The 17,847-nt window shown below is 39.1% G+C and overlaps 1 protein-coding gene and 1 pseudogene across 2 annotated transcripts in view; both read right to left on the bottom strand.

Annotated features, from left to right (window-relative positions):
- The window catches only part of RIPOR2 (RHO family interacting cell polarization regulator 2), a 262,145-nt gene that overhangs the window by 132,894 nt on the left and 111,404 nt on the right, over positions 1-17,847 (bottom strand). The window lies entirely within an intron of this gene.
- Positions 17,535-17,633, bottom strand: LOC144457281 (U6 spliceosomal RNA; annotated as a pseudogene).

Below are 17,847 nucleotides of genomic sequence, written 5' to 3'. Positions count from 1 at the left end.
TAAGCACTTTGCAATATTATCTCAATTTACCCTGTATATTTCTTGTACATATTTATTAGCATGTGGTCTCTCCCTTTAGACCACGAGTCCCTTGAAAACAGAGACTGGGTTTTGTTTGTTTGTTTTTGTTTTGCCTCCAATGCTTAGCATACTGCTTGGCACACATTAAGTGCTTAATAAATAACACTTGACTGGCTAACTTTGACTTTAACATGTAGGGCAGCTACCCAACTGACCAAGCTACCTAGTAGCTTAGCTATTCCCCATTTTATAAGGATGTGGGTCAGGGCACAGGGGGAACCTTATAATACATTTCTTTTTCATACTCCTCCTTAGGGGCAACACTGGCTAATTGAATTGCTAGCAAGCTACTCCCTGTAACTCCTGCATTCCATGTTCCACCTACTTGCTCTGATCAAAACCTTTCCCCATTCCTAGAATGCATTGTGGCCACCTCATCTCTTGCTTTCATGTTCTTTATTTTCTTTTAAGGCTCAGGTCAGGTCTCCACTGAGGAGCCTTGCCAGACTTTCCCAGTTCATAAGATTATGATTCTGGAGCCAGAAAAGACCTCAGAGGCCATCTGGACCAATCTCATCATTTTACAGAAGAGAATATTGAAGACAAGGAAGGCTAAAGGAGTTCCCTGTGGTCACACACGTAGTAAGCATCTGAAGTAAGATATGATCCCAAGTCCTTTCCCACTGCACCAAGCTGCCTCCTTATTGGGGCTCTCTTTCCTCAAATTACATTGCATTTACTTATCTCCCTCTATGTTGTATTTCTATCCTCCACCCCATCCCAAGGGAAAATGAGCTTCCTGAGGCCAACATCTGTGACTTTTTCAGTATCTCTGCATCCCAAATACATTGCAAACTGTCTCACACATAGTAAATGCTTAAAAAAAAATTTGTTGAATTAAAGCTGGGAGTTACTGCTTTACCATTTTGATCAGGCTATTTAGGGGGGAAATTCTGTATGTTTTGTCTTCTTTTAATTACAGTTGTCCTGGGTTTGTATCAGGGGTGAATAACAACAACAAACAAACCCTGAAGAATAAGACCATTAAAAAACCATGCAAAAAGCTAAAAGAAAAACAGAAGGGAAGGCTGGGCTATTCCCCTTTTGAAATGAAAATACTTCCAGATTGCATCTGTTTTTCAAAGGTTCTGTGGGAGGATAGCTAAAGCCACTCCTGGATTTGAAATTTCAAACCTCCTGGAAATTCAGTTCCTTGTGCTAGTCTTTTTATGTAAATGATGCTCTGAGATTGTGAGAAACACATAGCCAAAGGCCAACAAGTTCAGGCTTTTTACCCCAGGTGGCTGGGCTTTAGTCAAACTAGTTCCAGAAGTGTTTTGAGTAAATCTATACAAAAATCTGGGACCTTATCTTCTGAAATCACTTTCCTTCCACTGCACTTTGGCAAGCTAGGCTTGGATCCCTTTTGTTTCTTTAGAAATGAAAAAAAAAAGTCTAGTTCAGGGCCGGGGAACCTGCAGCCTCATGACCACATGTGGCTCTCTAGGTCCTCAAGTGCAGCCCTTTGACTGAATCCAAACTTCTTCCTGTGACCTCGAAGCTGCAGGTTCCCCACAAGTGCCCACACCCCAGTCCCTTCCCTCATCAAATTTATGATCAGTGAGGAAGATAAGAAACATTCTACCATTATTCTGCTTTCCAATATTCGAATCCTATTATCACCTAGACAGTGATTCTCAGTTTCCTCTTTTAAGGAATTAGGCCATCAAAAGCTGTTTACCCACCACCCACACAAGTTGGAACAAACACAGAAACCAGCTGGGAGATGATAATGATTCAGCTTCCCTTCCACCCTCGGAAGAAGGGAAGTGAATAAACATTTATTAATCACCTCTGGTGTGCCAGACACTGTGCTAAGTGCTTTATAAATATTCTTTCATCTGGTCCTCACAACAACTTTGAGAGGTAGGTGTTGTTATTAACTCCATTTTACAAGGGAAGAAACTGAGGCAAACAGAGGTTAGGTGATTTGTCCAGGATCACACAGCCAGTGTTCTGACGTTCTACTGCAGGTGCATGTGTAGATGTCCCTGGCTTTCTATACTGCCTTTCTTTAAGTGACAGTATCACCTAGGAGTCATTGTTATACAGTGGAAAGAAGAGTAGTTCTAAAATTGGAGGACCTGGGTTTAAATCCTGTCTCTGATACCTACTTCCTGTGTCACCTTGAACACCTTCTACGGGAAGATACCCTTCCTATCCTTCCCCAAACCCTCTTAATTCCAGCGCTTTCCCTCATTTAATTATTTTCTGTTCATCCTGTATATAGTTTACTTTGTATATACAGTTAATCTTTCCACATCATGGTTTTGATATATTGCTGATGTGCATAAAAAATTAAATGGGAATTTTTGGGGAGTTTTGTGGAAGCTGCAGACAACACAGAAAAAGTTTGGAAACTCAGAAATGCATAAAATATATGTATAGTATTGTATAATATCAACATATTTTATCTTTTAATACCATCATAATTCAGACTTCCTTTCTGGTATGAAGGGAGGGCCAAAAAATTTTACGTGAAATTTTCCAGATCTGGGGGTGCCACTGTGCCCTGCAATGTGGAAGGGTTAACTATATTTGTTTGCATGTTGTCTCTCTCATTAGATTGAAAGCTTCTGGAGGGCAGGGGCTGACTTTTGCCTCTTTTCATATCACCAGTGCTTAGCACCATTCCTGACACATAGTAGGTGCTTAACAAATGCTTATTGATTGATTGAAGTCACTTGATCTCCCTGGGCCTCATTTTCCTCATCTGGAACATGAAAGCTTTTGAGCTAGATGGCCTCTGAGGTCTCTTTCAGCTGTCAGCTTATGATTCTGTGGCTATAAACAGCACTGGCTAATGAGTCCACCAGTCTCATACTGTGATGTCAATCCATATTTATATTTGCTCATTCATCAGCACCTACCAAAAAAAAAAACCTAATGGGGGGAGGAACCCAGAGAAGGAGGTACCTTTACTCAGCAGTGCTTAAATGAGGAGATAATCACCTTAGCAAATGTTAGATACATTTCTTCCTTGGGTGTCTTTTCTTTCCATTCCCCACTCAGATATTTAAGTTTGGAATTTTAGTCATTTTTTAAAAAAATTCACTTATATGTTTCAAGGTATCTCCCTCTCCCTCTACTCCCTAATTTAGCTCAACTCTGCAAGGAAAATAATTCTCTCCAAATACTATTGGCTCTTCATCCTGGATCAGCCAGGACTGCCAGCTCTTGGCTTCTTTCCTTTGCCCTCCCACACACCAATATCTTCTGCTTTCTCTTTCTTTCACTGGGGAGAAAAACAATCTAGAGCTTACTTGTTCTAATATATGTTAGCCCCTCCTATTCACTTCTTCAAAACAAGCTCATTTTTTTTTGTCTGTGAAACCACATCTACTGTGATAACAGATTGAAAGGTGCCGCCCATCCTCTCTGAGACCACAGAGAGAGAATAGAGGGCCCCAGAGCAGAAATTCATAAACAAGGTTGTAGATAAGAAGGTTGGTTTGTTTTACTTATTAATTTTTTTGATGAGGGAGAAGGGATAAGACAAAGAAAAAATAACAGACATACAGGCCTAACATACACATAGCATTATAATCTAGCATTTCGTCTGAGTTTGAGGTTGAGTGCTTAAGGTATTAAGCTTTTGTTTCAGCTACAATATTAGGATCATACCAATCTTGTCCACTTGCCACTAACTGGCTGCAAGGGTTACTTTTCCTTGTAATCAAGCTTCCCCTTTTAGTGTCCTATGAAGAGGGGGTGGTGGTGGTGGTGGGTGAGACAGTGAGAGATTTCTGTCTCATTCTCTGCTTTGGATGATTCATAGGAATGAATGAGTTTTCTAATAGGTTTTCTTCTTTCAGATGTACACTTGATAGATAAATCCTATAGCCAACTATTAAACTATTCTTATGCTGCTAAACAGAGCTAGAGGAAAACACACACACACACACACACACACACACACACACACACACACTATGCTGACTGGGTTCACTACAAATTTATGTTACAAAATCTTAAGTGGGCCCTCACTGCAGCAAGTCAATCCTCTTACATCTCTCTAATTGAGTCATTATCCCATTTTCCACCAAACTTTTTCCATCCTTACTCCAATGTCTCATGGTTACCTCTCCTCCCTTACCTTGTCACCCAAGAAAACTGCCTCATATTTTACTGGAAAACAAACAAAAAAACCCCTCAGGTCATTTTCCTTCTTTTCCCCTCTTCCTTATCTCTTATCTTTGAAATGCCTTCCCTCACTATTTCCCCCTCTTCTTGCCTAGGCAAAGCCCTTCATATGCACAAGTGATCCCAATTCCATGTTCTTATCAGATTATCTTCTCTATCATCCCTACTCTTTCATGATCCTCTGTCTCTCTTTGTCTACTGGCTGACTTCCTACTATTTACAAACAAACCTATGTTTTCCCCATCCTTAAAAAATCCTCACTTGATTTATCCTTGCTAGCTATCATTCTGTGTCTCTTTCATTTTGTGGTTAGATTCCTTAAGAGAACCTTCTACAAGCAGTGCCTGTACTTACTTTCCACTCTCTTCTTGACTCTGCATTTGGCTTCATTCCATTGAAATTACTCTCTTCATGTTACCAATGATCCCTTAATTGCCAAATCTAATGGACCTTTTTTTCTATTGTTTTTTTTAATCAGGGTTAAGTGACTTGCCTAGGGTCACCCAGCTAGTAAGTGTCAAGTGTCTGAGGTCAGATTTGAACTCAGATCCTCCTGACTCCAAGGCCAGAGCTCTATCCACCTCGCCACCTAGCTGCCCCTTAATGGACCTTTTTTCAATCCTCATCCTTCTTATCCTTTGTGCAGCCTCTCACACTGTTGATCACCCTCTTATCCTTGATACTTTCTTTTCTCTAGGTTTTTGTGATACTGCTCTCCTGGTTCTCCTATCAATCTGACCATTCTTTCTTCATCTCCTTTGCTGAATCTTCAGCACAGGGCTTTTGTCCTGGGCCCTCTTCTATTCTCCCCCTTTCCCATTTCACTTGGTGATCTCATCAGGTCACGTGGATTCGGATTATGATTTCTCAACTCTACTTATCCTCTCTGCAGACCTCCAGTGTCACATCTCCAACTCCCTATTAGATATCTCAAACTGGATGTCTCATAGACATCTTAAACTCAACATATCCAAAATAGTACCCATTGTATTTCCTCTCAAACCCTCTCTCTTCCTTACTTCCCTATTACTACTGAGGGTACCATCATCTTCTCAGTTACTCAGGCTCACAATCTAGGGGTCATTCTCAACTCCTCACTCTCTATTACCTCCTCACCCCCACTTCATATCCAATCTGTTGTGGGTTTTACCTCTTAACATCTTTCATATATGCCCCTTACCTCCTCTAAGATGGCCACCATCCTAGTACAGCTCTCCAGCAGCTCATTCCTAGACTATTGCAATGCTTTGCCTCCCTCGTACAAGTGTTTCTTCACTCTAGTCCATCCTCCACTTAGCTGTCAAAGTGATCTTTCTAAAGTGAAGATCTGGCCCCATCACTGATCCCCTCCCCACTCAATAAAACTAGTAGCTCCCTGTTACTACCAGGATTAAATACAACAACCTTTTTCACATTGAATGCCCTTCATAACCTCTCCCCTTCCTACCTTTTTAATCTTCTCACACTTTACTCCCCTTGGACTATACAATGATTCAGATCCATTGACACTTTCCTTGGTATTCCTTACACAAGACTCTGTGCATCATCTGACTTCATGTATTTTTACTGGCTGTTTCTCATTCCTAGAATGCTCTCCCTTCCAAACTCTGCCTCCTGGTTTTCCTGGCTTCCTTCAGATCTTAGCTAAGCTCTCTCTTTCTGCAAAAACTTTATTGTTTCCCTAATACCTTCCCTCTGATGATTATTGCCAATTTATCCTATCTTGTTTGTGCCTAGTTGTTCATATGTTGTCTCCCCCTTTAAACTGTGACCTCTTTGAGGGCAGAGAAGAGTTTTTTGCCTTTCTTTGTATCCCCTGCACTTAGTAAATGCTTGTTCACTTGACTAGACTTAGAGCTTCCAGAGGCATGAATGCCTTAGAAACTGGGAGTGAGGGATATTCATTATTAACAGCAGCATGAATTAGGGGCACCTAATAGGATAGTCCAGTCTATACTTCCAGGGTTATTATTCATTGTTCTCCTTAGGGAATAATGACTTTAGGTCCAGTCAAACTATATTATGGTTTGTTTGGTTTTTTTGGTTTTACACACACACACACACACACACACACACACACACACACACACACACACACTATTCTGTCACAAGGCACCATACCTTTGGGCAGAGTCTTTTCCCCACCTTTCTCTCCCCTCACACCAGGAATGAACTCCCTTCTCATCTCTGGCTGTTAGAATCCCCCATTTCCTTTAAAATTCATTTCAAAAGTCATCTGCAGTGTTTCCACCAGAGCACCAAGGGAGGCTTGAAACCCATTCCCTGAGAAAGGACATCAATTATCAGGGTGGGAGCTAAGCAGAATGCAGCGATACTCTATGTTTGAATAGGCAGCTTAATTCTAGAAATAACCTAATTTTTAGAAATGTAAATGTAACAACAGCTGCCTATTGTGTCCTTCTGATGTTTTTTTCTTGTTGTTATATATAGATCCCTCTAAATGTTCCCAGTGCTTCAAGTGAAGTGGAAGGTGCTGAGCTGAGTATGAAATCATCTTAGTTTCACTCTATACACAGAGACTTCACTGGAGGAAGCTTGATAAAAGCTATAAATATGCAAAGGTATTATTATGAATATATTGGATAAAAATGATTTCCCTGGATTCCTGTCTAAAGCTCAATATATAAGAGATGACTTTTTAGAGAGTCAGGTCCTTTTTCACTCCATCATAAGATTATACATCTAGATGTGGAAAAAGGATCTAAGAGGTTATTAAATCCAGTCCTTTCATTTTTCAGATGAGGAAACTGAGGTACAGGGAGATAAAGTGAAAAGTCATGACAAAGCTGGATTCAAGTCCATGTTTCAACTCCAAGTCTAGCAGCCATTCCTTTGGGCCACCCTGCCATGAAATAAAGTTATGATGGGGTTATGGGACCTGGACCCCTAAAAGGAAAAGACTATGTCTTTGAACACAACCCAGCTCCTGAACTTTCCCACAGATTTTAGCAGCTCAGGTCACTGGTATTTCATCTGAGGCATCTGGCCCATCCCAGTCTACCTCATATTCAAAAATCATTTTAACTGCCCTTTCACTATGGTTCTGCTGCTTAAGTCCTCTCATTGTCTGCACCTGGCCCACCCCAGGCTACCTGCCAGTCCTTAATCCCATCTAGATCTTCTCATAATCTTTTCTGTATATAAGTATCAGTCCCATCCTCATCAAACACTGCAGATTTACTAGGAATCTTGCCAGCCATACTGGTGTTCACTACTTTGACTGAAAGAAGGCTTGAGTGGTTGAATTCTTTCAAAGCAGACTTACCCTGTACCCTTACATTTTGAAGTTCCCAGTATCCCAAACCACAACAGTTAGGCAGAGTATTAGCTCTTACAGATCACTGGAATACCATTCATTACCTCTATGGTATTACTTACCTTGAATAGAATGTAAAAGAACTAGAGGCAACTAGGTCACACGGTGGGTAGAATTGGGACTTTAGAGTCAGTAAGACCAGAGCTCAAATCTAACCTCAAATACTTACTAGCTGTGTGACTCTGGGCAAGTCACTTAACTATTGTCTGTCTCAGTTTCCTCATCTGTAAAATGGGAATAATAATAGCATTTACCTCAGAGAGTAGTTATGAGGATAAAATGAGCTAATATTAGTAACTTGCTTTGTAAACCTTGAAGTGATATACGTACATACATATATATATATACACACACATACATATACATATATATATATATATATATATACATACATACATACATATATACATACACACTAGCTGTTACTATAATTACTAGAGGAAAATCTCCAGGAGGGCAGGTAGATTTTCTATGGAGAACTTATGAGAGAACAGGAATAAGAATCTAGTTTTTGTTCCATTGTGTGCAACTCTTTGTGACCCCATTTGGGGTTTTCTTGGCCATGATACTGGAATGGTTTGCCATTTCCTTCTCCAGCTCATTTTTTACAGATAAGAAAACTGAAGCAATCAGGGTTAAGTGACTTGCCCAGGGTCACACAGCTGACAAGTAGTGTCTGAAGTCTGTCTTCCTGACTCCAGGCTTGGCACTTTATCTATTGTACCTGTAAATTCAGAAGGGCTTAAATCTGTGCCATCAGAAGGATTGCCTCCATTGTGGTGAGGTCAGAGATACATTGAAGATATTTCTTTTTTTTTTTTTTAAAGTGAGGCAACTGGGTTAAGTGACTTGCCCAGGTCACACAGCTAGTAAGTGTCAAATGTCTGATGTCAAATTTGAACTCAGGTCCTCCTGACTCCAGGGCTGGTACTCTATCCACTGTGCCACCTAGCTGCCCCGAAGATATTTATTCTAAAAAAAAAAATCTTAGGGTACTCCTGTATTTTGTCTTTCACCAATCCATTCTCCTTATGAAACAAAGATGGAGGAAGAGTTAGTCTCAATGGAGTGATGCAGAGATTAGATGAACAAGTGACGTTAGAGAAGTCCTGGAGTGTAGTTATGGGATGGGCCAGAATGCTTCCAAAGAGCTAGAGGAATATTTTTCAAGGAGGTAGACAACAATCTGGCACCCAAGGTCTTATGAAGGGAATCATTGGACTGTTCTCTATTTTTCTTGTAGGTTCCTAGTTATTTAATTGTTGCCTCTTATTAAAAATGAAAGTTCCTTAAGGGCTGGGGCTGGTTTTGCCTTTCTTCAAGTCTGCAGTGCTTGGAATATAGTTAAGTACTTAGTAAAATGTTTGTTGACTGAACTCTCACTTTGAGGTCAACCAATCCCAAGGTCAGTGAAAGACAAACAGCCAACTTGAGGTGTAAATTGAGCAAAATTAGCAATGTATCTAGCTTATTTTAGCGTCTGACTTGGTTTCCTTTCTTGCGGTAACTACTATTACTAGTTATAAACTGGAGTATACAGGTTTTCTTGACCATGAAAATTCTTCCCATTGACAAAATGGCTGAATAAAAACCCGAATGCTAGAGGATTTTGCCTATCTGAAATTAGAAATGTTTGTTAGTCAGTCACTTAACAAGCAGTTATTAAATGTTTACTGGGGCAGCTAGGTGGTAGAATGGGTAGAGCACTGGGCTGGGAATCAGGAATCTTCCTGAGTTCAATCTGGCTTTTGACAGGTACTAGCTGTGTGACTCTGGGCAAGTCACTTATCCCTGTTTGCCTCAGTTTCCTCATTTGTAAAACGGGCAGGAAAAGGAAATGGCAAATCAGTTCAGTATCTTTGCCAAGAAGATGCCAAACGAGGTCAAGAAGAGTTAGACAGAACTGAAACAAGTGAACAAGTGTTTGCTATGCTTACTAAGCTCTGAAGATAACAAACAAAGGCAAAAACCAATCCCTTCCTTCAGAGAGCTTACATTCTAATGATGAAAAAAACTATACAAATGTATTATAAACAAGTGGGAGAAAAGTCAGAGGGAAAGCATTATCAGTGGGGGAGGGGGTTGGAGGTGGAGAGTGAATGAGAAAATCTTGCTGAAAGTGGGATTTGAGCTGAGCCTTGAAGGAATCCAAGACACCTAGAGGGAGAGAATTTCAAGTATGGAGTACAGTTAGTGAAAATGCACAGCAGAGCTGAGAGATACAGTTTTATGTGTGAGGAACAACAAGAAGGCCAGTGACACTGGATTATAAAATACTGGAATAAAGTGTAAGGAGGCTGACTGAAAAAATAGAAAGCAGTTAGGTTGTGAAGTACTTTAAAAGTCAAACAAAGGATTTTATACTTGATCCTGGAGATAATAGTCAGCTTTTGTAGTTTATTGAGGAGGGGTGGGCTATGATATGGTCAAACATGAGCTTTAGGAAGATCACTTTAACAGCAGAGTTAACTGGAGGATTGGCTGGAGTGGGGAGAGATTTGAGGCACGAAGAACTAGCAGGCTATTGCAATAATCTAGTGATGAGGGCAAGCATCAGGGTAGTGGTTGTGTGATTAGAGAGAAGAGAGTATATATGAGAGATACTATGGAGGTAGAAATAACAAGACTTGGTAACATGGCTATGTAGGATGAAGGAGAGTGAGGAGTTGAAGTATTACATCTAGGTTGGAAGACTGGGTGGCTAGAAGGATGGTGATGGCCTTGGCAGTAAAAAAGAATTTAGGAAGAGGGGTGGGTTTTGGGGAAAAGATGACAAGTTTGACTTTGGACATGTTGAATCTGAGATGCCTAAGGAATATCAAATTCAAGATATCTTAGGCAGTTGAAGATGTGAGAGTAGAAGTAAGGAGAGATAAGATTAGGGCTGGATAAATGTTTCTTTCCTTTTCTTCTTCTTTTTCTCCCTTCACCCATATTTTTCCTCTTCCCCATCTCTCTTCCCAGATCTACTTTTGGTCATTTTATAGAAGACTCCCAAAGAAAAATATCTTTAAAAAACCCCCAGAAGATCAGAGCAAAGAAGTAGAAACAAAGTGTATGTCCATGGATTGGTGAAAAGCTGAACAAATTAACCTATGGAATGTAATGAAATATTATTTCTCTGTTTTTTTTTAAAGTATGAATATCAGAATTCAGAGAAACGTGGGAAGATTTGGTTTTCCTTGGCTCCTTCTTAGCTTGCTCAAGAACAGAAAATTCTCTCCAGCTTTGAGAGCGACTTTTAGTTCCTTTTTCTCTTTGCCCCAACTGGTCCCTGGGATGAGGGCATATGGGAAATTTGTGGTAAAGAAAACCTCACCACAATAGAACCCCACCCCTGTTCCCCTTCCTCTTTGTGGACTGTAATTTCAAGTGTAAAGGGACCAGCCAATGCGGAGGGATTTACTATATTTTGCACATTGCCACACAACTCTCTTTAGGTTGAATGAGTGGGAATGTAGATTTTTCTGAAATACTAAACTCAGTTTTGAAATTAGATGAAGCAACGCAGAGCTCAGAAATCGGATGACCACATTTTCTCAACTATGTGGCAAACTGCTTAGCACCCAGGTTTTCTTTTGTGTAATTGGTAAACACACACAAAGAGAAACCCACAAAAGGAACAAATAGAACAAACAACTGAGGCTTTCAGCTAGATATCTTTAAGGTGAAGGTTTGAAAAAAACTTCCAGTTTCACCTTCTCTCTGGATCTTTCTCAACTTAAGCCTCTTTGCACCAGGCAGTCCCTGGAAAATCTAAATCCATCTCCTAGTATTTTCTCTCCCACTTCATAGTCTGTCTTTGAATTTTACTCATTCCTCAGGGCTCAGTTCTTACTTCTGCTACCAGATGTTGCCTTCTTTGAATTCCTATGACAGCTGTTGTAGGGATCATAGGATCATGAAGTTAGAAGTGAAGGGACCTTTGAGGCCATCACGTCCAACTCTTTTATTTTGAAGATGGAGAAGCAGCAATTAGATAACTTGCCTGGGTCACACATTAAGTGAATTAACTGAAGCCAGATCTTACTATCTCTAGATCCACTGTTCTATTCACTATACAACTCTCTTCCTCTCTTGAGGATTCCAAGCTTTTTGACTTTGACAGTTACTTAACATCTAGGTGCCCGTTTCCTTATGGTAAAAATTAAGAGGTTGGTTTAGATTCCTTAATTTAAGCCAATCAAGTCTTTACAACTCAGGTAACTTGCATAGTTACATAACTCATATAAATCTTAACTCCCCAACTCAGTTGTAAACTATTTTTTGTATCTCCCTCAATTCCAGGCGAAGTGTTGTGCTCATAGTAGGCACTCTAAAAATACTTATTGCCATCAATAAATGTCCCCTTCACTAGCCCAGACATCCCAGGAAAGGTTGACAAGAATTGTAGAGATGGAGAATTGAAGGGCTGCTGGGAGGACAGCCTAAAATAAATCATTCCTAAGTTTTGGTAGTCTCTTTATAAGCATACAGCTTGAATTTAAAAAAAAAAAGATTTCTACTATTTGATATCAGGTATCTTTCTCCCTTTTTGAACTCAGGAAGATGAGTCTTCCTGACTTCAGAAGTGGCACTCTATCCACTGTATCACCTAGATAGCTGGCTCATAGTAGGTGCTTAATAAATACTTGTTGATTGAAGTTGTATATGCTTTTAAAAACATACATAAGTATGTGTGTATGTATGTATGCACATATGTACGTATTTTGCTGATGTAATTTTGGCCCATAATCCTGAGTGATCTTCAGTTCACTTGAGTTCTTTGGGTCTCAATTTCCTCACCTTTCAAGTAAAGATGTAAACAGGCTATAAAACCTAGTAAACCTACCGGTAGGAACTTGAGCATCCTTGCTATTCAGGTGTGGAATTTATTAAACTAGGTCCCTCAAGTTCCACCCGGATGGAGCTTTGAGTTTATAATACCAAAGGACTTACAGATGAAAGCCCTTTTAAAGACTCAACTCCTTCCTCTTTTTAGAAATGGAAAAATTAAGGCCAAAGTAGTCAAGCTACTTGTCAAGGATATAATATAAGTCAGGAAATGTTTTTTTTTTTTTAAAACAAAAACAAAGAAAGAGGAAAAGGACCCATATGTACAAAAATATTCATAGCAGCTATTTTCATGGTGGTAAAGAACTGGAATCTGAGGGGGTGTTCATGAGTTGGGGAATGGCTAAACAAGTTATATAATATGAATATGATGGAATATTATTGTGTAACAAATGAAAGGGATGATTTCAGAGAAAGCTGAGAAGACTTGCATGAATTCATACTAACTGAAGTGAGCAGAACCAGGAGAACAATTTATAAAAGACAGTAATATTATAGTGATGAACAATTTTGAAAGACTTGGAAACTATGATTGACACAAATGTTGTTCAGTCTTTATGTCTCAATTAAAATCCCACCTTTTACAAGAAGCCTTTCCTAACCCCTTTTAATTCTACTGCCTTCTCTAGGTTAATTATTTCCTATTTATCCCGTATATAGCTTGTTTTGTGTGTGTGTGTATATATATATATGTATATATATATATATATACACATATGTATGTATGTATGTGTGTGTGTATATATATATATATATATGTGTGTGTGTGTGTGTGTGTGTGTGTGTGTGTGTATATGTGTGTATATATATGTTTGCATGTTGTCTCCCCCCTTAGATTGTTAGCAGCTTGAGGTCAGGGACTGGACTGGAACTTAGCAGGGTGCATGGCACATAGAAGGCACTTATTAAATGTTTATTCATTGATTCTTCCATTTCCCAATCCTGTGCATTTTCCTACACATGACATATAACATTTCTCCCTTAGGCCAAACACTTCTGTCATTGGTCTGTGCTACTTTGTTTAAGTTCTGACCTCTCTTTCTTCTTTTTCTTTTTAAAGCAAATTAATTTGATTGGCGCCATGGAAATTGGCATCATTTCTCTAAGACCATCTTGTTAGAGTTGCCTGTGATACTGAGAGGTGTCTTGCTCAGGATCTACATAGGCAATATATGTCAGAAGCAGGACTTGAACTTTGGTTTTCTTGATTCAATGGAAGGCTTATTTTTCATATATTATACTGCTTGTCTTCTTAAGTCTTTAGTCTCTTATTTACTTGGTAAAGCGCATCTCTTATACTTCTGACATATCCACTTTTCAGGGAATTGGAAGGGCATGTTCCACCTGCTTCCATCGATTGGTTCCCTCCTTTGTCATGGATCCATTTATATACACTTTATGACAATCATTATATTGACAGTGATGATTTCATTCATACCACAAGTTCTCTACCTGTTTGCCCATCCTCCCCTTCCCCCTTCATTCCACCTTGGAGAGAGTGGGGAATGGCACATTAGTGAGTAGAGGCCTCACTAATGTGCTACGTAGATATACAGCATGATATTAAGATCTGTCGTTGCTGTCTTGGCCATTTCCCCTCATGCCATAGAGACATCACTTGATGGGAGGGCAGTAGGATTCAGTGCTCTCATGTAGTTTCTAAGCTAAAGAGTCACAGTATGCATACTAGCACCCACTCTTTTCGCAGATCCTCAAACCATCACTCATTCAAACTGTACCACCCATCTTCACTGTGACTCATAGTCACAACCTATTCTCATTTTCCCCCCTTCATTCACTCTGTTGATTTCTGTACTGACTCCAGTTCAATCACTTCACTACAGTTCTCTCTTCTCCCCTAGGACACACTCTGACTCACTCCCCCACCCTAGTTTCAATCACTGTTGTAAGTTCTCTAAATAGCTTGGGGAAAACTAGTAGTTACTAGCAGCTAGGAGACCTCTCCACTTTCCCCATACAGCTGTTTGCCCAGTTCTGGCATTCTCTGTCACCTTTCTGGTTATTCCCACTCCTCTCTGATTCCCTCCACTTGTGTTTTGTAGGGATGACAGTATTTCAGAGCTAGAAGGGATTTTGGAGCGCATTTAATCTAAGCTCTTCATTCTACAGATGGGAAACTGAGACACAGAGTGATTAAGTAATGTAACCAAATATCTCCTGATGAAGTTGATAAATGCAGTTGGGAGGAATTCATCATTCAATTTGTTCTCAGACCGCAGTTGCAAGATTCAGCTGGATGGTACCTCCTATCTTATATTGATCAAATGGTAATAAATGAAAAGCATTTCACAAACCTTAAAGTGCTACATAAATGTTAGCTATTATTATATGTCTTAGAAATTTGATCAGTTTCTGTTATAAAGTTAGGAGAATTGACCTGAATTTCCCCACACAGTAAAGGCAAGTCACTTGTCATTGTCAGAGTCTCATGACACTGAGCAATCAGGGTACTATGACCTCAGACCGAGAACTAGGGAAGGGCTCAGGTATTGTAAAGAATGTAGGTCCATTTACCTTGTGACAGAGTCATGGCTGCCTAGCCATTCATGCATTCTATGCCTGAGTCAAGACAGCTTACAGCATGGCTCAATGCACAAGTCTCTCCCCAGAGAGACATAGGGGTATACAAATATAAACATAAGGAAATTCACCTGGGTAACCAGACTCTTCAGAGAAATTTTGCTTTGTTTCCTTATCAACATAACTTTGTAGTAATAATATTAGGTCATTTTTAAGGAATATTAGTCTAGAACCTGGACTCTCTCTGTTTTTATGAGCTGCCATATTTTACCACATAATCATTGCAGATTTTATGCCTATATATATATATATATATATATATATATATATATAATATATATGTTATCTTGTTTTTATTTATAGTTGAAACAGACATTGATTATGGATTTTAAAATTGTGTTGCCATTTATTATTATTACTTATAATAATAGCACATTTATTAATAATCATAGTGTTTTAATATTTTCAAAGTTTATGCCAATTTTTTTGCAAAAAAGTGGAGAACATTATGTGAAACTTTTTTTAAAAATTGTGTGGTGTTACTTAAAAATCTTTTATTACTAAACTGTCTTTGGTGCAAAATTAGGATGCATGGAATACTCATGAATATATGTTAAAACTGAATCTGACAATGTAGGTGAGCTGAGAATTCTAGGCTTGTGGCTTGCAATGAGCAAGAGATAAATGCATATCCATATGCCACTGGTGAATACATTGCTGATCTGTTTACCCTTTAAGCAGTGTGACAAACAGAATTATACCATGTAACGATTATGAGATGAAAGACAGAAACCAACTTTTGGACTGGGAAAAAAATCTCACACCAGGATGCAATGATTATATAGTGAAATATGGTAGCTACCTCAGTGGTAGAGGAGCTGCTGCCTTCATTAGGAACACTGGCAGCAGCTGCTGCCTTCTTGTACTTAGAGCCATAATTGGTAATTTTTGTGACCTTGCCAAGCAATACAAAAATTTTAAAGATGAGTTATGAGCAGACCTTAGAACCCACGAGAAACCAGGGGGCACAGAGGAATAAGATGAGATCAGATGAGCTTGCCCTGGGGTGTATCTATTAAATGAAGAGGATGGCTTGGATAATCTCTGGGATAATCCCTTCTAGTTCTAAACCCTATGATCCTTTAAAAGGAGCAGCATTGGGCAAAAAGAGATAAATGTATGAGAAGGGGAGGAATACTCTAGTAATTCTAGCATCCCTTCAAATACTACTCAATAATTTGCCTTTGGCAAGAAGAGCCTTGAATAACTGTACTTTTCCATTCACTAATTCTAATTGGGGCCAAATTACTTAGCTTTTTTGTCTCAGATGCCAGATTATGATGCAGGAATGATGGATTTGTTTTTTTAAGAAGGTACCTCAATCCCAGCCTTACCAAATTCCACATTCAGGTATATAAGCCCCAGAGATGGGTTGGCAAGATTCTAATACTACTGCCTGCCTTGCCCCCCTACACTTTCCCCCCTAGATTACATGATTTCCTATATTCCCTTGTCCCTTATTTCTACTTGGTTTTTCTAGTAAAAATGAATGTAGAAAAACCAGGGGCTGACTGGTTAGGAATTTTTTCATGGTTGGCCTATACTAATTTATAGATCTTTATATAGAATTGCTACAGGTATAATCAACTGGGGTACTCTAAGTACAGTTGTCCAACAGGGAGTAGCTATATGATAAGCAGAGTTTGGGGTAATAATAATAATGATGACAATAGCTAGCATTTATGTAGTGCTTACTATGTACCTTTAACTGTCTGAGTACTTTATGATATTATTTTATTTTATCCTCACAACAACTCTAAGAGGCTGGTGCTATTATTTTCTCCATTTTACAGTTGAGGAAATGGAGGCAAAGAGAGATTAAGTAACTTGCCGGGGTCACACAACTGGTAAATATCTGAGGCCTAACTCAAGTCTTCCTGGCTTCGAACCCAGTGCTCTATCCATTATACCATTTAGCTATAAAGAGGGAAGAGTTTATATACAATTGAAACTAAAGGGAAGTATATGGTGGGTCTGTGTATGTTTCATGGTACCATAAAAATCTAATTTTACATAAAGCTGAAAATTTTGGGCCCCTCAAGAAAAAAAGTCAGACTAAATCTCCCCTTCACTGTTCAGAAAAGATCTTCATCTATCTCCTGTTCATTTCTGGGACTTATAGAGTGGTCCTATGAGTAAAGAAAAAGAATTTGGCACGCTTACCAGGCAAAGTCACATGAGTAACGTGTTTCAATATTTCAGTGAAGCTGTGATCTCATTAATGTGGATATTTCACCGAAGGTTGCAAATCCCCACCTATCAATTTCTTTTCAACCTCTATCAATCCATGTCCTCCCCATAATCCATAACAGGGGGTCTGTCCAAGGTGGTGAAAAATTTCCTCTGGATCTTTGAATATTATGTGACATTGGCTCACCTAACCAGAATTAGGATTCTTGAGGTTTCAAGTAGAGTTAGGTTTCTTGCCATACCATAGATCTAGACCTGGAAGGAACCTTACAGACCATCTGGTCCAATCTTCAATTTTTATTTTATTTTACTTTTTAATGAGAGCTCATTTATTTTATCACAGTTACAGATCTAATTAAAAATATTCACAAATTTGTGTGTCATCCTTGTACAGGGGCCATGCTACTCTGTATCATTCCAAGATAGAAAGTGAGGCACCCAAAAGGATAAATTATGCCCAGTGTTATTCAGATAGTAAATGGTATAGCAAGGATTCAAACTCAGGTCTTAGGACTCTTTAGTAACATGTTCTTTCCCTGGTACCATGTTTTGTCCCATTAGGCTTTTCTTCTTGCTTTTAAAAAAATTAGTCCAGGGTTCACCTATTTGGATTCTTCCATATCCCTTACTCTCAATGGCCTAAAAGTTTGATAAACAGGAGA

This window comes from Phascolarctos cinereus, unplaced genomic scaffold, assembly GCF_003287225.1.
Source record: "Phascolarctos cinereus isolate Bilbo 61053 unplaced genomic scaffold, phaCin_HiC Scaffold_4;HRSCAF=312, whole genome shotgun sequence".
NCBI lineage: Eukaryota > Metazoa > Chordata > Mammalia > Diprotodontia > Phascolarctidae > Phascolarctos > Phascolarctos cinereus.
The sequence above is the reverse complement of the archived record's forward strand: the minus strand, read 5'-3'. Positions and strand labels throughout refer to the sequence as shown.